Source organism: Anser brachyrhynchus, assembly GCF_964034855.1.
Source record: "Anser brachyrhynchus genome assembly, chromosome: 4".
Classification (NCBI taxonomy): Eukaryota; Metazoa; Chordata; class Aves; order Anseriformes; family Anatidae; genus Anser; species Anser brachyrhynchus.
Window position 1 is genome coordinate 13,838,299 of NC_137698.1, and position 22,869 is coordinate 13,861,167.

At 43.9% G+C, this 22,869-nt stretch overlaps 2 protein-coding genes across 2 annotated transcripts in view; one reads left to right on the plus strand and one right to left on the minus strand.

Moving 5' to 3' along the window:
- LOC308195067 (uncharacterized protein) overlaps positions 1-22,869 on the minus strand; it is a 1,623,621-nt gene that overhangs the window by 1,421,294 nt on the left and 179,458 nt on the right. The gene's annotated exons all lie outside the window — the stretch shown is intronic.
- Positions 10,793-22,869, plus strand: part of LOC308195061 (uncharacterized protein) — a 535,750-nt gene continuing 523,673 nt past the window's right edge. The window contains exon 1 of the mRNA XM_080591884.1: positions 10,793-12,343. The gene's annotated coding sequence lies outside the window, so the exon portion shown is untranslated. The remainder of the gene's footprint in view (positions 12,344-22,869) is intronic.

The window sequence follows — 22,869 nt, forward strand, 5'->3', positions numbered from 1 at the left end:
CTGTTTTTCTCTTAAGCATACAAGGCCTGCCTGAGGGGACCAGAAAGCCACCAGGCCTGTGAAGCTGTGTTCAGATCAAGCTCCCTTTCTGGGAAGAAAGATGTTAGCTTTTGCAAGATGAATCACTGCTTTCTCTGCACTCAGCAGTGGGAAATGTAATAAGTGATGAAAGAGCTGATGAGAGCACACATGCTGTCCCGTGACGCTAGTAAGTGGTCAGAGGAGCTTTGCTTGTGATTTGCAGTCACCACGGTGTTAAAGGAAACCATGAACTGGACAAAGGCTTGGGTGCTTGCTTTACATCATCATAGCATTCTACCCTCCATTCATAAGGGCTCTAATTATACAAAAAAAGGTAAATAGTGCTTATATTTTCTCCACACAGTGTGAAGTAGGATTGCTGTTGTGCTGTTGAGACTTCTCAGGTCTAACTGTAGATATTTATTTTACAGGGAAGAAAAGATGATTAACTTAGTCAACTATGAGCGAGCCTCCATGCAGACAGCCTTTTGTGCCAGCCTGGAGTGAGAAATGAATAGGGTGTCTGTATGTGTCAGGGTTTATATGACATATCTCTTTAAAACCTTTCAAGTTTTAAAGACCCTACATTAAAAACTATTTGAAAGTTATTAAATGTCATCACATGTCGCTGAATTTATTTTATTTTCGTGTAAGTTTAAAAGTTCACAGATGTTCTAGTCACTTCAGCTTTTGTCCTGTGCCTTGCTGTGGCTGCCATGCAATTTTCTTTGTTTCTTTTTAGTTCTTTGGTTACACGAGTGACAGAACAGTCCTAAAATGTGACACTGTCCATCAGTCAAACTTGCCTCTTTTGGGTTTGCTAAACCTGGTTGTTGGTGTTGAGTGACTTGCAAATGCTAAGAACAGTGATTTTTATTTATTTTCTTCCTCAAGTTCTCCTTCCTCTGGTTAGAATTCATGGCTTTTGTGGTTCCTTTTGAGCACTGCATATTTATCGAGGTCCCTTTTATTTCCTTTTGCATTACATAGAGCACTGCAGCTTTAAATTGCACTATCACAGGTGGCAGCTGGACCTGATTCAATTCTAAGTGACTGTAAATAAACCTCCATATTTCAATAGAGTAAAAATTGTATTACTATTTTTGCACAAATAGGCAAGACAACAGCCATGTTTATTTATCACAGTGCAAAGATACCTGTACGAATTTACAGCTTTTCCTCTGTAGCATAGGTGCTTTCACCCAGTTGCCCTAATTCAGTCTTCGAGTCCTTCTGTGTCAGAGCAGAGTGTGCAAGTCACCCAGCCTCAGCTCCTACTAGTGTGGCGTCTGTTCTAAGCTAGGTGTCATGGCTTCGGTGTTTTGTAGAGGTCATCATAACTTCTGGGCCTGTATCTACAGAGAATAAGCCTGGACAGCAAGCTTGGAGAATGGGTCAGATTTCTCTCCAGCAGCTTTAGCAGGTAGGATAGGATCCATCTCCCCATATCTTTATTTTGATGGTACGCAAGTGAGTTCCAGTTCAGACATAGACTCTTATTAAGAAAAAATCTACTGAATGAAAGAGGCTGGGACTGTTCAGGAACTGTTATTATACAGGTATTATACTTCAGTACAAGGATTTGGATTGCCCTGGGACCTTGCAAGATTTGGCTTTTAAAGAAAACTTTCTGTACAACAAGGAGGCTCTCACACGTTCCTCTCTTCATGTGCTCAGTCAGAGGTAAGTGGGTTGTGCTGATGCAACGGGAAACAACATATGAGACGGACACTTGTAGCAAAGCCTGAAAATACATGTGATCTCCTTGTCCAGGAGGAAAAAGGAAATATAATCCAGAACAAACTGTTAAAACAGTGACCAGGGGTATTCTTGGATCCAACTGCAACCTAAGCTTCAAGGGGCAGCAGGGATCTGGTGTTGTTATTTGCAAAGGTTCCACTAGAGTGGAAGTGGTGAGCATGTGACAAAGCTAAGAGCAGGAAACTGCGGGACTTGAAACTTTAATAAGCCCTAAGGCTTTCTGCAGAGTTCATTGCTTCTTCTAGATCCCAGTGGCAGCTACTTGCCTGTCCAGGTATTGAATAAAGATGTACTCAACGAGTCCAGTGGCAGAAACTGCCTGCTTCCTCCTAGATGCTGTTACTGTGGGGAGATGCTTGCTGGTAAACTCTTAAGCACTGAAAGCAAGGCTTATGTTGTGTATTCTCTATTTAAACACACATCTCCTGCATTTGCAGATCCCGTGGCTGGAGGAGCTGCTCTTTTAAGTCTTCCTGAGCTGCAGCCTAGCACTGTCCCTGGTGTAGGACCTAAGAGTAGGAGCCAGCTTTTGGTAGAGCTGATAGGTGGTAAATCCAGCCAACAGCTGTGACAAAACTGTACAGTAGCATAATTATAATAATGTTTTAAAATATTCCAGTATCACTTACATGGATTTTTTTTTCATCTTACACTTTGAAAATAACCTCTGATCATCTGTGGAAATGCATCTAGCATCTAAATGGAATCTACATGTTTCCCTTGGACATAGAGTTTTGGCTAGAGCTTTGTAAAGAAAAATGAAAATCAGACAAAAGACCCTTATCCTTTGATAATGGTTCTGTTTCAGTGATGTCTTTTAATTATGCTTGCTGGCTGTGTAAACTTAATTGCATTAGAGGCTGCTAATTATCTGATTAGGAAATGCTTGGCTGTAATGGCTTATTTTAATGAATTGACTATGTATGCACGTGATTTTTAGTTGTTTAGCTGTTAGCTCAAATTGTTAAACTCTTTAAGATGCTTTGTCTTTTTTTTCTTTTTTTTTTTAATATAGTATGTGAAACATGAACACATCTGTCTTGGTCTTGAGTGGTTTTTGCCTGCCTGTAAATAACCATATTTCTGTCGCTCATGCTTGTTTTGGTCACCCTCCCAACCTTCTTCCCAGCCCCCAAAACTGCCTCTAAGTCATCCATTAGGTCATGAGACTTCGTAGTTAGAAACTGAAATCTGTATAGATAATCCAAAGAAGGACACAGTGGCGTATTCTGCTTCTCTGAACTGCCTGAGATAGTGTCAGGTTTGCCAGAAATTGCATGAGAAAGGAAGATGGCACAGAGCTAGCATCTTCTGGCTAATAAATTCCAGAGGATTTGGTCCTTCAGGTCATCTTGCACATCTGGATTGTTTGGCTGAATGAGGGCTCTTATCTCCAGCCTAGGGGTCATGGCCAAGTGATGCCATGAGAATAAGAAGCAGGGGTGTGAGCCTGATGAATCTCATTTCTCCAGCTGCTTATGTTAGTTCTTGGGAACACAGCAAATTATAAATCTGTAAGTAGAGTCATGCCCAGGAACATTTCTGAACAACTGTCCAAGCTAAAGTAAGGCATTTGTTCCGTGGTTTCAATTGATTTTCAAGGAGTGATGTCTTAAAACACTTCTTGCCCTTTTGAACACTTGCTGAGTGCCAGGGGGATTTTGGAGTCATTGCAGAAATGATGATAAAGGAGATGAGATTAAATGAAAGAAGTTCAAGATGTTTAAAACTCCCCTATTCATTTAACCTTTCCAAAGTGGCATATGAGCCACCCATATGGTTTTGAAGTTCTAGAAAACAAACAAAACCAACAAAACAAATAAAAAGACACTTTGGCGTAGACTGAGAATTTTTATCTATGCCTTACTTAGGGTAACTCTCCAGCTAGAATTTTCTATGTCAGTAATGCTGAAGGAAATGTGTGCTCAGAAATGGAAATATAATTGCGTCATGCAGCAGATTTTTTGCTTCTGATTAGGAGCCAGGGATAGTATAAAGCCTGAGTGTGCTGCTCAGAAATAACAGCAAAGTAATGATAGTGTCTGGAAGTTTATCTTAATGTATAGATGCTGAGTAAACTGTCTGTGAAGAGATAATGTGTGTGTGTGTTTGTGCAAGTGTGTGAACCTACGTGGACATTCTGGTAACCAAGGCAGGCTGACTTCTCGATCTGTTAGTCCAAGAAAATTTCTGTTGGAGCTTCCTGGCTGTGGTTTAGCCTTATTCCCGTGCTTGGCTCTCACATGGAGTCCTGCCTTCCTTTGCCGTGGACTTCCTCTCAGATGCATCCAAAGTGGGTTTCTGAATGTTCCCAAAGCCAGGCAGTCCTGCTTATTAACAGATATTTCCTGGGGGATAAGATAGCTGCCATTGACTAAGACTTGTATCATGCTGCCACTCCCCTCCAAGATTTCTTGTCTTAATAGCAGTGCCCAGCACAAGTAGTCCCACTTGCCTATTTTGGGTCTGTTTACTCCAAAAGAAGTAACTCCATTTACTTGTCCCTCCCAGTGTCTGACTCTCAGGAGCTGGCTGATGACCAAATGAAACCTCAGACCCGTTCGTCTGCTTCAGGAGTGAAGTGGAAGGTGTGTGAGACAAATCTCAGCTCTCACCTGCCTGGCCTAGAACAGCAACCCTAAACACGCAGACAGGATCTAATGACAAGGGATTAGGGTGTATATGGAAAGCAGCTAGGCTAACATGAAGTGTTCAATGCAGTGGCTTTGAATTGGTTCTTGTGGCAGAGGTCAGGGTCATTTTGCCTTCAGCAGAGGCATCTTGAGGCTCCTGCTGAGCTTCCGTGAGCACACGTAATTGCAGGTCTGGAGCAGGGCTGGTTACAGCCTGTCCTCCTGTGGAAGGCCACCAGCTGCCTGAGCTGTAGGATGGTGCTGAAGGGGCGAGCTGCACAAGCCAGGAAAGCTGGGGACAGAAAGCAGCAGAGGATGGGAAAGCTAAGAGGGATGAGAAATACGGCTAGAAGGAAGGGGTTAAGGTAAGAGCCACTGCTCAGTCTTCTGTCTTGCAGAGAGCAATTAGGAACTCGAAAGCAAGCCTCTGTCCTGCTGTAGTCTCAGCTCTTGCTGCCAAGTGTTGCAAGTAAAGGCAGGCACTGCCACTTTGCATTTAATTGCTGTTTGGTAGATAAAGCTTTAACTTTTATTTTCTTTTTTCTTTTTTTTCCCTTGTTGCCACCTCCAGTGTCTGCAGGTGGAAGAGGCAGAAGAGATTGCTTCAGAAGCCCCTAACATGACAGCCCTGCAGAGCTGGTGATAAGAATTAATCTCAGGCATTTTTCTTTTTCTTCTTCTCCTGGTGGTTGAGAGTGTAGGTGGAAAGGTCTATGGAGATGCTCTGAGACTAGTTCTTCTGTTTTTTGTTTGTTTTGTTTGGATTTTGTTGTTGCTGCTGTTATTATTTATGCTCTCGTTTTCCTAAAGGATTAGTATGGATATTAGATGTGTAAGGGCAGAAAGAATATAAATGGAGGGGGAAGGAGTTATCATGAGTTATTTCTTTTAGGGGAAAAAGAGAAAAAATATTTTGATGGTTTGTTGTGGGTTTGCTTTTGGATGTTTTTCAAGGTAATGGTGCAGTCTATAGTACCACGTAATGCAGGCCTTATAAAGGGTGTTTTTTCCTAATCAAAACAAAGCTTTCTTGAGTGTTTTACCAGGATTGCAGATTGTGCAATATAAGCACGTAACGGTAACTAAGTATAGATCCTTGCCGTGCTGAAGGTAGCCAGCAGATTTTAATTTGCTCTGTGGATTTGCATGGCTGTGTTGAATATTACTTCCATCTTCAGAGATGCAGCTATTATGACTGTTCCCCTCCCCGGTATCTGATAACATTAATGCCAAGATTAACTTTCTCTTTTCCTTCCATACAAAAAAGAGATTGGTGTAATAAAAAGCAAATTAATATAGCCTGCTAAGTGGGAATAGCCAGCTATAAATAGCCAAAGCATTTCCTGTTAATTACAGTTTTGAGACTTGACTTGCAATTTTCTGGTTTTCCTTTTAAAATATTAAAAAACTGACAGTGATGGGCTGAAGAAAAACCTTAAGAGAATGACTGCTACTTCTCATTAATTTAAGGCGCATTTTCTTCAGTAAAAGGTTTTCAGAGTTGAAAGGCTCAGGAGCTCAGATTCCATGGAAGCCTGTGATACCTGGCCTCCCCCAGTGATGAGATGTAGGTGAAAAACCTGCCTGAAATCTGTTTGTAAGAGTGCAGTAATAGCCACTGCAAAGATGGTAGTTTTGGATTAAACAGATCATTGGCAGATGTCAAAAATACAATTAATGGTGTAGAAATAGATTGGAAATTTGCATGGTATGAAAACTGTATATCTAATTTGTTCCCAGAGGATGTATTTAAGTATAGCTCCATTGACTTTAATAGTTACTTGACACTTCAGAGTAGTGTCAGTGAGAGGAAAATTGAACCCAATTTCCTTAGAGTAAGCAACTGCCGGAGAACTTACGAATTAGTATTTTTTTCAGATTTCAGTTATGAAATTGTAATTCCACATTATCTGTCTCAAACATAACTCCATACAAAGAGTTATTTGCACTTCTTTTTGATTTTATGGTCAAAGTTCCTGAATGAAAAGGCAAGATGTTTAGTGTTGAAGTCAGTGAAATACAAGGTTTAAGCACGTCTAAATTGCCACACTACTGGCTGAAATACCCAAGATGGCTTTGAGTGCTTCAAAATGGGGTGAGGTTGGCACAGCCAGCAGTTCAGTCTGGCAATACAGACTCCAAGCTGATAATCTTGTTTTGCTAGCTGGCAGGGGCCTCAGGACGGAAGTTAGGGAGGAATTTATAATCTTGTTCTCAAGTGCCGAACACTTCCTGGCACCCAGCTTCCAAAAAATTACTCTGAACGTCCCATTTTCTGCATTCTGCATGACTGAGTGAGACTGCAGCAGCACTGCACTGGGCTGCTATTCCTGTCACCCAGGACAGTAGCTAACCTGGTTGTCTATCATCACAGCCATTTGTCCTTCTGGTGCTGCTGTTGTTTACCACATGGAAATTGTTCAGGAGTCATGATGCTTAACATGCTTTAAGATTTGGGCGCACACTGAGATGTGTGTGCAAGACGGTAGATTTAATTCCTGTTAAAAAAAAGTTTACAGAAGTTTTAAGTAAGGTTTCTATTTGAGTTAGAACTTTTTTTTTTTTTCTTAGATCATATTAATTTGTTTAGGAACACAACCTAAAACCAACCCCAGTTACACAAGTAGAGAAAAAATTCTAGTTCCCTGTGCATATAATGATTGGAAACTTCTCTGTCTGTTGCTATAAGTTTCTTAAGAAACATGAAGGCAGAGAGAAATTACACTTTAGTAGAACTTTCAACAAGACTTCAAGCCTGAAGCCTTTTAAGAAAACAGGGTATTTACAGCATATGAGAGTTGCATATACAACCATTCATTTAGCCATGCAAAGAGAACTCCTAAAAGGTAGAAAACAGGCGCAGGACTCCGTGATCCGTTTTCACAGTAGTAGAAGATTGCCAGTGGACTTCCAGAGGGTTTGTGCTGGAATCAATGCTGATATTCATTCATATTCATCTATTCATTCTTAGTATATACATAAATGAGCTGGAAAAGGTGTGAATTGCTATTACGAATGTGCATTAGTACTATCACCAAATGTTACTCTTAACAGCAAAGATGAAGGCTGCCTGAAAAATTATGAAAGGACCTTATGAGACTCTGGACAAGCCATTAGCCTCTGGGAATATTGGGAATATTAAAATTAGAATAGAAGGGAATATAAAATACATCATCATGGTGCTGTAAGAGGCTGAGGCCTGCTTGTATCTTGAAAACATGGCATGACTCTGGTCCCCTCATCTCAAAAAGGACATAGTGGAGTGTGGAAAAGATTCAGAGAACAGTAGCAACCCAGCAGAGTTGTGAAGTGGCTTCCATGCCTCTTCTCTGGGAAGAAGGCAACCTTGAGGAAGTACGATGGAGGTTAAAAACGCTGAATGATAAGGCAAGGATCATAAATTAAGTATTCCTTCAATACCAGAACTGTGGGCCAGATTCCAAAGAAACAAAACTATTCTTCACATGAAATTTAATTACACTGTAGAAGTCTTTGTAACAGCCTGTCATGAATGCTAAAAATGTCCTGGTTTCTGTGAAACACTGGATAATGAGTACATGCAAGGAGTAAATGGTTGCCCAGAGTCCTGGGGACGTTCTTCAGAGGTGAAAGTACCAAATGCAGTGGATCAGTTCTTACCTGTTCCCCTAGGCATCTGCTTTTGGTAGTTGTCAATGAAAGAATATTGGCTCAGATGGACTTTTGGCCTGACCCAGTGTGCTACCCTTATGTTCTGAACATAAGAGACCACGTGGTCACTCTCGTATTTATAAATTCTTACTACCTCAGAAACTGAGGGCAAGAAATATAATTTCCATCTTCTTCCTTCTTCTGTCCTCCCCAAATGATAATTACATTGTTTAAAGGCTTCTAGAAAAGTTTGAAGTCTGTACACTGAAGTAACATATAGATAAACTGGCTAAGAACTTTCACTGCCAACAGCACATAGATGGCAAGAGCCTACAGCATGCAATTTAGCAAGGCTTTTCTCACTCAGTAGTGATACTCTGGGTGTTTCTTCAGGGCTTCTTTTTGTCTGTTGTAACAGGGGCATATACTGATCTCCTTCTTTTACAGGGGAGTTTGATGAAGCTCGTTTCACATTGGAAAGCTGAAATCAACTCAAATTGTGGGTAAAAATCATAGAGTCATAGAATATCCCGAGTTGGAAGGGACCCACAAGGATCATTGAGTCCAACTCCTGGCTCCACACAGATCTACACAAAAATTCAGACCTATGACTAAAAGCACAGTCCAGATGCTTCTTAAACTCCAACAGGCTTGGTGCTGTGACTGCATCCCTGGGGAGCCTGTTCCAGTGCACGACAGCCCTCTCAGTGAAGAACCTCTTCCTGATATCCAGCCTGAACCTCCCCTGTCACAGCGTGACACCATTCCCTCGGGTCCTGTCACTGGTCACTAAAGAGAACAGATCGGCGCCTGCCCCTCCACTGCCCCTCGTGAGGAAGCTGTAGGCCGCCATGAGGTCTCCCCTCAGCCTCCTCTTTTCCAGGCTGAACAGGCCCAGTCACCTCAGCCGCTCCTCATACGTCTTCCCCTCTAGGCCCTTCACCATCCTTGTAGCCTTCCTCTGGACACTCTCCAGCAGTTTCACATCCTTTTTGTACTGTGGTGCCCAGAACTGCACACAGTACTCGAGGTGAGGCCGCAGCAGCGCAGAGCAGAGCAGGACAATCCCTTCCCTCGACCGACTAGCAATGCCGTGCTTGGTGCACCCCAGGGTACGGTTGGCCCTCCTGGCTGCCAGGGCACACTGCTGGCTCATGTTCAGCTTGCTGTCAACCACAGCCCCCAGATCCCTCTCTGCGGGGCTGCTCTCCAGCGTCTCGTCGCCCAGTCTGTACGTGTAGCCAGGGTTGCCCCGTCCCAGGTGCAGGACCCGGCACTTGCTCTTGTTAAACTTCATGTGGTTGGTGATCGCCCAGCTCTCCAATCTGTCCAGATCTCTCTGCAAGGCCTTTCCACCCTCAACAGAGTCAACAACTCCTCCCAGTTTGGTATCATCAGCAAATTTGCTCAGAACACCTTCTAGTCCTACATCCAAAACATTTATAAAAACGTTAAAGAGAACTGGCCCTCAAATGGACCTTGGAGGACCCCACTGGTGACCGTCCGCCAGCCTGATGCGGCCCCATTTACCATAATGCTTTGAGCCCTACCCGTCAGCCAGTTATTCACCCATCATATGACGTTTTTGTCCAGCTGGATGCTGGACGTTTGGTCCAGTAGGATCCTATGGGAAGCTGTGTCAAAAGCTTTACTGAAATCCAAAAAGATCACATCAGCTGTTTTCCCTTGATCGACTAGATGGGTGATCTTATCATAAAAGGAAATCAAATTTGTTTAACAGGTCCTACCCCTTGTGAACCCCTGGTGGCTGGGACCAATAACACCAAAGAAGAGAAGAAAGTGGTTTTAATGATTGTTGTTTATTATTATTGTTCTTGTTGTTGTTGTAATGTATTTATTTATTATTTTTCTTATGATTATTCTATCAGTTTGTTGCCCCGTTTTGGGAAGAACTGGTAACCAAGCATCTTGAGGGACCTTTACGCTGCACTCTGGTGCTTCTTCCAGGCAGACCTGAAGACTTCTGCTTCTTCAGAGGAGCAGCTGTCTGTGTCACTCTTTTGAGGGATCTGCTGCTCTTCTCTGTGCACCGCCTTGCAGGGCGCGGCTTCGTCTTCAGGCACCTCTTGGGCAGCCTTCTCGTCCTCAGGCCGAGACACCCCATGCCCAGCGTGGCCTTCGGAAGGGTTCTCCTGTCGCCCCGGTGCAGCAGCCCAGAGGAAGCCGAGTGCGCTCTTGCCCAGTGCTTGGGACTCCGTGCAGAAGAGGTGACACCTCTACAGGAGAGGTGGGGATGGGGGAAGGGACGGGGAGGGGGGGGGGAAGAGGCCATCCTACAGGCAAGCCTGCATGATGGTAACTGGATGGCCTCTCCCCCCTATTTGCGGAGGCGGAGGCAGGGCCGGGAATATGGAGCAGTCCGGGCGCTTCTGCGAAGACGATGGTATGGTCTCGCTGGTGGGAGCCCTGGCACGATGACGCTGTGCCATGTCAGATAGGATGGAGGTGGATCCACCTCCATCAGCTCTTCCTCCGCAGGTGGATCCACCTCCATGGGCTCCACACCATCCGCCGCGGCTGCTCCTTCTCGGCCAGCGCTCCTCCGCCTCCACTTCTTCTCTGGTTCTGCGAACCACTTGCTCCCACAAAGCAGTGGGCAACCATCAACCCAGGACCTCTTCATCCCAACCATGGTTGGTGCTCGCCAGAGGACCTGGGAGATGAGTGAGGGGGGGGCCAGGCGCAGAGGCTTTTATAGGCCCCAGGACAAAGGAGGGGGGGGCAGATGCCACTGTGACATCAGGAGGCCTCTGTGATGGCCGCTGTGGTGGCGCGCCACACCCCAGGCCCAACATGGCCGTGTTGGGAGGGGGCTTGTGTGGCCTGAAAGAGGCCCTCATGTGGAAGGAGGAGGAGGGTCAGGGGGGCTGAGGGCCCCTTTCCTGAGGGTGGCTCTCTCGGGACATTTTGCTTGCCAGAGAGACAGGCTGCCCCGTGGGCACAGGGACTGCCCTCTGCCTCCCCTCCTGTGCCCTGGCCTCCAGCCCCCTCCTCATCTCATTCCTGGGGTCCCTGTGTCACCAGAGGGTGGCAACAATGTTTTGGGAGGGTTGGGGGTCTTCCATTACCCCCAACCTCTCACAGACGTGGCTCCCTGCAAGAGGTGCAGCCCCCCCGTGCTTGACAGGAGCTGGGATGGGGCGAAGCATGCAGATATCCCACCTGTGGGAAAGGGTGGCACGGCCGGCCTGCGCTAGGTCTGCCAGCAGTCGATCAAAGCCCTGCTGGTGTTCGAGTGGTGTGCCAGCCCTTCCTTGCCGTCCCCAGCACCTGCCCCTGCCCTTGGAGCATGAGGAGGTGCCATCTCTTGTGCCCCCAGCCCCAAGGGGTGTCTTGGTCTGAGGACGGGAAGGCTGCCCAACAGGTACTTCAAGATGAAGCCACAACACGAACAACAACAAGAACAATGATAATAATAAACAACAACCAGTAAAACCACTTTCCTCTCTTCTTTGGTGTCATTGGTCCCAGCCAACAGGGGTTCACGAGACCTGTAGACTTCTGCTACTTCCGAGGAGCAGCTGTCTGCGTCACCTTTTTGGGGGATCTGCTGCTGCTCTCTGTGCACCGCCATGCAGCTCTGCAGAAGAAAGAGCCCCAGGCTCACACGTTTCCTTTCCCACAAGCGGGGCTGGTTTGGAACAACCTGCTGTGCGTGCGCAGTGTAGCCACGTGCCACGCAGAGATACCAGCCGAGCGCCCTGAGCAGCGGTGGCATAGCAGCGTGCTGGCACTACTGGCTTCTTAACTCTGCACGCACGTGCCCTGCTTCCAGTCCTGCAGCAAGGCTGCTGGTGGCACAAAACTGGGAGGAGCGGCTGATCCACCGCAAGGCTGTGCTGCCGTTCAGAGAGACCTGGACAGGCTGGATAGTTGGGCAGAGAGGAACCTCATGAAGCACAACAGAGGCAAATGCAGGGTCCTGCACCTAGGGAGGAATCATGGCATCCTACATCCTGGGCTTCTCACGAGCAGGTTACAAACACCGGCGGAAACCAGCGGTGAGATCCCCGCCTCCCCAGGGCCCGGCTGTGTAGGCCCAGGCAGAGGGTGCTGCCGGCTCCGCCCGCGCCTCCTCAGCCGCCCTCACGAGGGCTGCCGGGCCCTGGCGGCTCCCTCGGCTGCCTCAAGGGGCCTCGGGGCAGGAAAAAAGCCCTAAAAAAACGAAAAGCCCTGCCCGCCGCCATCCCCAGCTCCACTGCAGCACACCGCTGCCCCGGAGCCCAGCGTCTCCCGTCGGGGCTCTTTGTGCAGGTGCACAGCTCTTTCACGTCTTGGTAAGCAAGTGGGTGTTTTATCCACGGGCCCTTAGGCCTAGGCGCTGTGGTGAAGCAGTGTTACCAGGATGTGCAACATCACGTCCTTCATTTGTGCTTTGCCTTTATGTTGCTGGGGGTGGTGGTGTAATTTTTGCTTTTGAAAATAATCCATAAATGACAGTGGTGTTTTTAGTCCTCGCTGTTGAAGTGTGTGCATCATTTGCATATGGCTGTGAGCTTGCTATTCTTGGGCCTGCAGAAGTCCCTGGAAAAAGCGGAATAGATATTTTACACCTTGATTTGGGGGAAAAAATACTGAGGAATACTTCTCTCCTTATGTCCTCTGGCAGTGACTCCAAAGAAAACCAGGTGGTAATGATGACAAAAGGCAGACTCAGATTTTTAATGGAACTTAACAAAAGTGACAGTGAATTGTTAGATTTTAATTTGAACGTCTTTAATTAAAATCTTTAACCTCTGAATCCTGAAGCTCATTTAGAGAACCTGATGGGGAAAAAGTGAAGTGAAACTGTCTCTCATTTTGAGAAAGCACCAGAAATTGGAGTCTGGGTAAAATTCTTCCTCCTGCTATCGAAGCTGGCTTTATCTGGCCAACAGGCCAAAGCAGAGGCCTTCAGGGATAACCTGAAATGTGTTTTAGACATGAAATGCACAGAGAAGACCCTATATACCGTCTCTGAATACTTTGATGCCATTATGACAACCTTCCTATCTGATTTTGTTTATGATTACATCAAAATTACCCTCCTGGTAAAATGCACTATAAACTTTAATTGAATTCTGCTAAGCTCGCCACACTGTCAAAGGCAGGAGGAGACTGTCACGGCTTTTTATGTGCAATATAATTGCTCGCTTCTATTTCCTGAACGCTTTTAAAAACTTTGTAGATGTTAAGAGAAATCCCAGAACAATAGAATCTGCCCACGTTGTGGACTCCTCTTAAGCACCTTGCATATAAATTTTTCCATCAAGCATGGTGTCTTTACATCTTTCATCTGAAAGTGTCCACTTATCTTCTCGCCTTGCCAACAACAATGTACCACTGTGAGAGGGTATGAAAATGTATGAGCACTACCAGAAACACGGATCCCTGTGGATCGTACCTGGTTCAAAACTACTTACCTGGTCCAGGCAATGGAAAATGCCACAAGCTGCAAAAGAATACAAGCCAACTAATAATGTTTTGTGTTCTGAGCAGAGGAGAACACCAAATTTTGCAGGTTGTTTAACCTCGAGTGTGCAAGCAAGAGTGTGCAGTGAAGGAAAAGGGAAAACTAGCAGGCTTCTGTTGAACCAAAAAGAGGGAGTGTTTCTGTCTAGCAGAAGAGACAGCCCTTAAGGCTTGATATTAGGTAACTCAGGTCTCTCCAGGAGACTGCAGTGGCTGCAGTGGTTTCCCAGTAAAGCAAGCCTAGTAAGCTACCCTGAAGGAAGTAATGGATGGCACCACAAATTTGTGATACACAAACCGAAGGTTTCAGACTACTGGGCACCTGCTCAGAGCATCCTGTAGGCTCCTTCATAGGAATTGCAGAAAAATGCACACTGTAATTTTGAATGAATGCATTTGAGGAGTTGCCAATGTCAAAAGACTGTTGAAAGAAAAAAAACACTGTTATCAAGAAAGTTGTGAAGAAGGGTCCATCTGAAGGTCTCTTCAACCACAGTACCAAGTCACAGGCTGCTAGAGTAGGAGTGCTGAACTTCCCCTGGCTTCCTTAGAAATTGTGGTCTAGTTCAGCTGGCACATTGACCTCTTTTGCAGAAGTGCAATGTTGTTTGTTAAAGTGGCTACCAAAAGTAAAGTAAATGTTTTTCTTGCTTAAATTAGCAAACTGAAGTGAGTACCTAGCTATTACAAATACATTTTTTGGCTCGTGAGAAAGAGACAAGATCTTATTTCAAATGAAACGTTTATTCATGGCAAATCTATTTGAAGGAAATTATTTCATTTGTATTTATGATGTAGGATCATAATAGGATTTTTCAGGTGATGTTGATCTCGGACAATCCTGTGCTCTGGTCAGTGATCTTAACTCTTGAAATGGCCCTAGCTAATTCATCATTAATATGTGGGCAGTTCAGATTGATCCTTTATTTCTCAATCTCGTCTTAGTTGTCACCTCTTTATGTGGTTGTTCTTTGAAGTTAAGGGAAAAAAAATCAAGGTAAACCAACTGCAGGAGTGATTTTCATCTGCTTTGATTCTGAAACTTTCTTTGGGTTTCTAAACCATTTTCTATCTGCATAAGCTGCTGGGACTTTGCTCTTGCTTGTATTCAGTGGGGTAGCAGTCCATCTGATTCCAGAAATCTCTGCAATCTCTAGTGTCTCTTTAATAATGCAGCATAAATAATTACCAACTTGCTCTGCATAATTGATATTTCCCTTGTTTCCATTGCAGCTTCCTGATTACATTGACAAAATCATACTTCTGCTTTCTCACTTTTGAAGTTCTTACCTTGAAAACTGAGTACATCTGCTTCATTAATTCAGTGTAGGTGACAGCAGGCATGGGCCATGGCCCTTAGTGCACTGATTACAGGGAGATAATACAGACAGTTTCTTATTAATATGAATATAATCAGTTTATTGTGGTAGGGTCTGGAGTCTGCAATGAGACAGGGCTCCCTAGTTTTCAAAAGAAGAGCAACCTCAGAGACCAAAACAGCTGAAAAATACAAAAAATGGAATTGGATGGGAAGACCTGCCATTAGTGAAGTTTAGATAATTGCTGAGTTCCCCTTGGTGCAATGTTCTTTTTCCAGGCCAGTCCTTCCCAATATTGATTTTTGTTGTTGCTGTTTGTTTGTTTATTAAACCAAAGATCTGCCTAACATCTCTTTGTAATCTTCATCCCTGTGTTGTTAAACTAACTTTAGATTAGAACTGAGTGAAGATTTAAGTTGACATTTTGGATTTTTGCCTCCTGTTTGTTTTTTTTTTCTCCCATCACTCACTTTTCTTTTGTGAATGATTTTGGTGTGTGCGCAGTTCAAATCCTGTGATACAGCTGACTGATGGTCAGGAGCTTGATCTTCTAGTCTGCCGTGCATTTCATTTAGTGAACCCTCTCTGTCGGGACGAGCTAAGTCTTATTCCCTGTCTCTTTACAAGAGTCCTCTAGGGAGTTTGTTTAACATGTTTCCTTCAAAACCTACATATTGGGACACTCTTCCTACAGGCTCATAAATAAATTACAAATAAATTATGGGATGCCTTTGAGTTTGGGAACCATTTCTGTTCCCAGCTGGTCTATAATCCCATTTGAAATAAGGGGCTGACTTTCCCGTTTTGCTGCCTCTGGGTCCACATTTTGGGATGACAGTTTCTGTCTCAAGGTAGTTAAATGTGTGAGTTGATGACATGTAATTGATACAGCCATGTGGAGTGATGAGTATGTGCTGCAGGTGATTGGCTTTGATTCTGACAGGACATGAATGTAGTTGTTATCACATGTTATCACAGATAACATGACTTGCTTGAGCCTTCCCAGGTCTTCAGTACTAAGGAAAGCTAAATACGCTAGCAAGTATTGGGCAGTTGTCCTACAGATTGCTTAATGAAAGCTGGGCTCAACTAACTATCCATGTTTGAATGATTCTACAGTCAAAATGAGCAACCTTGCAAGAGGAAAAGAGAAATATTTTCTCTGTAGTCATCTCAACCTGTATCTTAGTGTGCTAAAGGTAATCCTCGTAAGTCTTAAAGGACATGCAGGTAATTGCACCCTGTTTAATTTTCTTAGAGGAATTATGGACTTGGTCCTGGAAGTAAGCCCTGATTAGGACTTAGCAAAACTCTTGTTCATCAACGGTCCCCGTGCTCCCCAAAGAGGTGGCTTCTTACTTTGAGTTACACACATTTTTTCAGTAGGACCCCGTTTGTTTTGTGTCTTGCGAAGTCAAGTACTGCACTGTTGCTGACCATGCTTTTATTAGCGCAGCTTCTCAAACATGCTTGGATTTGACCCTGGAGAGACATTTCTGAGGGTAAGGAAGTACAGCTGCAAAAAGTGATTTGTATTCTGTGTTGTGTTCCCGCTCAAGGGAGAAAGCCTGGCACAAGGAAGCCTGTGATGCCTCATGTAAGGCAAAGGCAGGGAGATCGGTCACTTGTCTGTGACAGATGCAGACAGAGCAAATGGTGAAACTGGGATAGAGAGGGGACAGAAAATGAGGGGTAACAAATGATGAATGTTTGGGAAGTGCAGTCGCTTCCCTGACAACTTCTCTCCAGCTCCTAAACAGATAATGTCTCTTTTCCTGAATGGTTCCTATGAATGTGAAGTGGCAATTACTTATTATACACGAGCCATCAGAGCTGGATGCTGATATGGAGAAGAGAATTATATGCTTCAGCTGGAGACCAGCAGAACTGTACAATTTCACCTTCTCTATTCTGTCTGAAAAGGTATAGAGGGGAGAACTGTACAGTGAAAAGGCAGGCAAATAAACCAAGTGTTTGAAGTTCCTCTTTATTTTGATGTAGAATAGAATCATAGAATAAACTGAGTTGGAAGGGACCCACAAGAATCATTGATACCAACTCCTGGCTCCAAACGTGACCACCCCAAAATCAAACCATATGTATGAGAGCGTTGTCCAAATGCTTCTTGAGCTCAGGCAGGTTCGGTGCTGTGACCGCTTCCCTGGAGAGCCTGTTCCAGTGCCCGACCACCCCCTCAGGGAAGAACCTCTTCCTAACATCCAGCCTGAACCTCCCCATCACAGCTTCATGCCCTTCCCTTGGGTCCTATCAGTGGTCACCAAAGAGATCAGCACCCGCTCCTCCCCTCTGCTTGTGAGGAAGCTGTAGACCTCAATGAGATCTTTCCTCGGTCTCCTCTTCTCTAGGCCGAACAAAACAAGCGACTTCAGCAGCTCCTCATACGTCTTTCCCTCTAGGCCCTTCACCATCTTTGTAGCCTTCCTTTGGACACTCTCTAACAGTTTTCTTTCTTTCTCATATTGTGGCACCCAGAACTGCACACAGTACTCGAGGTGAGGAAACATCAGTGCAGAGCAGAGTGGGACAGTCCCTTCCCTCAACTGCCCAGCAATGCTGTGCTTGATGCACCCCAGGAGACAGTTAGCCCTTTTTGCTGCCAGGGCACACTGCTGGCTCATAATCAATTTTCTGTTGACCAAAACCCTCCAGATCCTTTTTCACAGGGCTGGAGTGTATCTCTTGCTTGGACCATCTTCCATACCACTTTCTGGAAACTGTTGAGCAAGATTGCCTTCTCAGATGTCTAACTTCCTACATTTGATATTTCAGGTGTCAAATGCTTGGCATTACTTACACTGTTTCCCTTACTGTCCTGTCCTAGAATAACCTGTTTTCTGGGGGCTCCAAGTGAAGAAAGTCTCTGCAATCTGCATAATGCTGATGTGCCCTTGGTTTTGTCATCAGGTGCTGTCCTGAATAGTTAGGAGCTTCTCCTTGTGTTCTTCCTTCCGAAGTCTTGTACTTATGCACCCTCTAATACTGCAGTAAGTCATGTTTCTAGTATTTCTCACTTACGGCTTATCCTTTCCCTGAACGGAATTTCACATACAGGGGCTTTATTTAGGGTATTTTTTATTATTATTATTATTATTATTATTATTATTATTATTATTAAGTATATGCTGTTTGTGTTATAAAAGGGAGCTAAGGGAATTTACATTTGAATGGCAGGGAGATAGGTTGCGAGGTTCTTGCATTCCTAGGGTGAAAGTGCAGAGAAGGTGTTTGTAACCTCCCAGAGGTGCTTTACATCTTGTTGCAGGAGATTCCGTTGCCTGAAAGAACAAACATCAGCCTTGGTCGATGCTCCGTTCCCATGGAGGTATGCTCGACCTCACTGATTGCACTCCAGCTCAAAGCACGCTATTGTTTAAATCCGTTTGGGATGAGGCAGAGATGGATAAATGGACTTCCCTTTTAACTCAGGAAATACGAAGTTTAAGAATATAAATACAAGCAAATGCATGCTCATTTTCCTTATTTATTCACGCCATTACCTGCCCAAAGCAACACATCTCCTCAATTCTAACATTTTTTTCATGCAGTGGTAGGTTCACAAGATGCACACATCTGGCTTGCAAGCTGACACAATACCTTGTTTTTGCAACTCCGAATGTCTTGTATTACTGTTTGATCTACCCCTTGGGCTCAGCTTGCTTTGCTCACCTCCATTTTCCACTGTGAACTTGCTGCGGTGCTAATTTCCATCATCTATTCCAAATTCCATCATCTATTGTTCTCCAAAAGAACCCAGCAGAGAAATGTCTGTGTGCTCCGCACCTTGCAACTGCTGTGACAAGGCCCTGAGACTAAAATTGTCCCGGCAGCTATTCTTGCAAATCCCAAACCGACCCAAACAACCAGACAGCTGTCTCAGCTGCTTACCTGTACCTCACGCCATGGATATATGTGTGCTGCCAGCTTGAGTTACAGGAGAACATTACAGAATGTCTTTTCCAACATCAGAGCGTTCAGTCTTGAATTTTCTTCAGTGGGGAAACAAAAAAGTATCTGAGCGTGAAGCGTGAGTTCAAGCTGTCTGTTGTTCGAAGGTCTGTGTTGTGACATTGATTTGTTTGGGTGCAAGATATCTTCGCCTCTAAAAGAAATTCTGTTGTGAAAATGATAAAAAGGAAGCATAGAAATGCATGTGTTTTTCCTTTAGTTCTGTATTTGCTTACATTTAATATTTGAAGAGAGGGAACAGTTTCGATGCCAAATGCATGAAGAGAAAATACCTAAATTTGGGTCACATAAGCACCAAGCAGGTTTATTTCACTTTTGAGGTCAGGTATCAAGACAAACACAAAAAAGAAATACTGTGAGAAATATGTAGAAAGTCCTTGTTGATTAACAGGAAAAAATCTTATCCTGAAACACAGATTACATACTTTCCACTGTCTTTAGAAGGCAGATTTTGCAAGTTGTGCCTCATGTTCAGGTATCAGTGTCTCATCTCAATTCAGGTCTCCAAAGCTTGTCCGAAAAGAAAATTCTGACAATAAATATGATTCATTGGACTCCTGATTTCTGTCTGTCCTGTGGCTCTATAAGGCTTTTAAACTATTTCCAGCCTTGAAATGATTTGTCTGCTCTTCCTACGTTACAGCACAGGGTATAAACCTGGATGAGCAGAGTTAAGAAACAAAATTAAGAATAAAGTCTGTCTGTTTTTGCCTGGGATATACACCTTGGACTGTGCTAGAAACTGCAGAAATAAAATAAAAACAAATTTTAAAAAATAGTAAAAATAATAAATTAAAAAATAAACAAAACAAGCAGGAGTGACTCAAGTCTAAAAGCTCCAAATAATTAAAAAATCAGGGAAGGGTAATGTTTTACTGTAGAGTATATATGAGTTCTTTTAAAGTTAGCTAAATAGCCTCTTTAGTAACATCTTCAAGGGTTTGTTTGGAACTTGGAGGCTACAAATACAGCTGAATGAAAACAATGTTTCCTCTCCACGTCATGATTCTCGTATACCATGTGGTATATGTTACCCAGGTTCCCGTGAAACAATTGCCTCAACACAAATGCTGAAAATTGACATGATTTTAAAAAACAACTAAAGAAATTTCAAAGTCCAGTATGTGGAGCTCTGGCTCAGGAAGACTGAATTGCAGATGCTGTGAGACTGAGAGTATGTTGTGGGGAACTTGGCTAGGGAAGAGGCTGAGCCATGCCCGAGCTAACCTTGAAGGGCCGTGATGTGGAAGTGCCCATAAGGACCACCTGGTGTTGGTGCAGGGCTCCTTGTGAGTAGGATCAGCTGACCTCTGATGGGTCGTACTGTCTGGGACCCTGTTCCATTCCTCATTTAGCTTAATGCTGTACAAATTAAAAACAGGCCTGGTTTTTGTTCTACTGATGCTCATTCCTTGGGCGTTGTGTTCTAGACAAAGCGTTTCCTTCTTCTCTGGGTAGCCCGATACAGCTCTTGGTGTCACCCAGGCATGTACCTTGTGCTTATTTGTGAGCTTTTGTCTCTGCCACAGAACAGCTGCTAAACCGTTTCTTACCCTGGATAATGGATTAGATGGCCAGATGGGGAAACTGTGATAGCCCAAGGTTTATGTAAATACTGCAGGAATTCCCGTCACCACCCCAGCCTAGTGACAAAGTTTTATACGAGCACTTCTGTTGCTGCGGAAGGAGGCTAGCCAGTGCTAGCAGGCTTGTCTGCAGTGGGAGATGTAGCTTTAACTCCACACTCTGGCAGCGATCTCGTTTTAATGTGGGTAAGTCAACCTGCCTGTACTTTAGCTCTTTCAGTCGTAGCCTGGGGATACAAGCATCAGGAATCATGCAGGAAACCAAGAAACGGGCTAAAGACCGCAGGATGCCCTAATACTATGCTAATGGATGCGTAAGTACAACAGGCAGCACTAGGCAGCAGTACAAGGCTCTTATGTCCCTGGTATGCAGAGTATGCTGTCTAAGAAATGTGTTTAATACCTGTAGGGATGGTATTCTTTATTGAACTCGCAGTAATTTCTTCTTTGTGCTTGTTATTTCACTCAGTAGGTTTAGGGCAAAGGTTACCAGTTGAGTTTAATTGTGATAAATGAACATTGTTTTAGCGAGATGGGCTAATACACTAGTTAGCAGACTTCACTGACAAGCCCCAAAGGAATGTTTTTAGGGCAGCTTGTAACAATCAAAGGAAGGCTTTTTCCAGGGTCTTGGCCAAGTGTGAACTCATACCATCATTTCAGAAGATGCCAGTTATAAGTCTGTTGCTTGACTGCTTTTATTCCTTTTTGTTTTGGGGGCTTTTTTCCTCAAACATATCTTTGTTTGGCAGCCTTCCTGAACATACTGTGCTGCCACAGTATGAGCGTGTCCATATGCTCTATTTTTAAATAAAGCTTTTAACACAGCTGCTATTGTCACTGCTATTTGCAGTGGGGCATGGATGCCCAAGCCCTACTGTGGTTGATGTTACAGAGGCATAGCAAGGATGCATCTGCCCTGCCTTTCAGTTATGATCTCAGCAGCTGCAGTAACTTTACTGCATACCTCTGTCCACAGGGACTTAGCACGATAGGAGGTTGTAGTTCTTTGATCTGTGCTCCCTTTTCCTCAGATCCTTTGACTCACAGTCCTTATTAGTCCCTTTTCGTCTTGAATGGTAAGGATGTATTCTGTGTTGTGATCTCAGAGTCAAAGGTTCACAGAAATCAGGACTGGAAGGAACTGCAAGAGGTCCTTCCTCTAGTCTCTTTGCACTGAAGTGATGCAGGGCCAGCTTTATTTATTATCCTTTATAGCTGAAAAGAATATAGTAGTTTTGTTTTTTTCTTCTTTTTGAAAGGATAGACATAGATCTTCAGATCTGTAATTGCAAACTTTATCATGTTCTTGTGTTCTTAGAGGACTGCAACTGCAGCAGCATTATTGTGAAGTTATTTATGGCAGAAGATCCTGAAGACCCCTTAGGTCTAGAGAAGCCCAAAGCAATCTATTCCATTGCTTATCCAGAATACTCGGTGGAAATTTGCTCTTGTAGATGCTGTAACGGCTCTTACAACCTTGTTCTTTGCCAGTGGAGACTCACAGCTCATTTTGTGCATATTTTATTTTTATTTTTTCAAGGCAGGATGGTGATACGTTTTGGGTACTACTCACTTTTACGGAATCTGATAACTAATTCCAGAAGTAATTGTAGAAAGAAGTTCAGTGTAAGGAGAGAAAACTTAAGTGTAAATCATTGCAGCTTTGCCACTTTGAGTTGATTATGTTGGTTGGCTGGGAGTCTGGGCTTGTGCTTGACTCTCTATATATCTGAAAAATAGTCTTCAATAGTAAGGTATTATTCCCTAAGTGTGGATGCAGTGGTTTGATTTTACTAGAGGTTACCTCCTCTTTCCGAAGCTCCTGTTTCCAGCAGGACAATTTCAGAAATCAGGGCTTGTCTTGGGTAGGAAGTTTTGTCAATGCCATGTTTGTAGTGATGGCTTTGACGTAGGTCACACTGTCCCCCTGTGTTTTGCCATTTCACAGATTAATGCAGTGCGCTGTGCACAGAACACGTAGGGGCTGTGTATATCATGCTAACAGACAGTGTTTGCAAAAGCTGTAATTCACATAGGCAGAGTCACAGCAATGAATTAGTGCTTTTGGCATTTGGGAGAGAAAGCCCATTTGAAATCCAGCTGCTTGCCAGCTGTGGCTATTCAGGGTGAATATTACACCGACTGCTTTTTTCGCTCCAACTTTTCATTTAAAAAGTGTAATGAATGATTTTATTGCCATCTTAAAAGTCTATTTATAATCCATTCATCACAAGATGAATGTGTGCATCTCATTCTCGACCTCTCTTTGATACTGTACAAAGCAGTGTTACTTAGTTTAAAGTTTTCTTGGCACAAATGCTAGACATTCACATTTCTTAACAGCTTGACTGACCTTAACTGTTCACTCCTGTACTTCTAAAATGTGAGCTTTAATGGGTATTTAATACATATCTATTTCTTGCTAATTTTTTTTTGTTTCTCTATACCTCTTCTTTT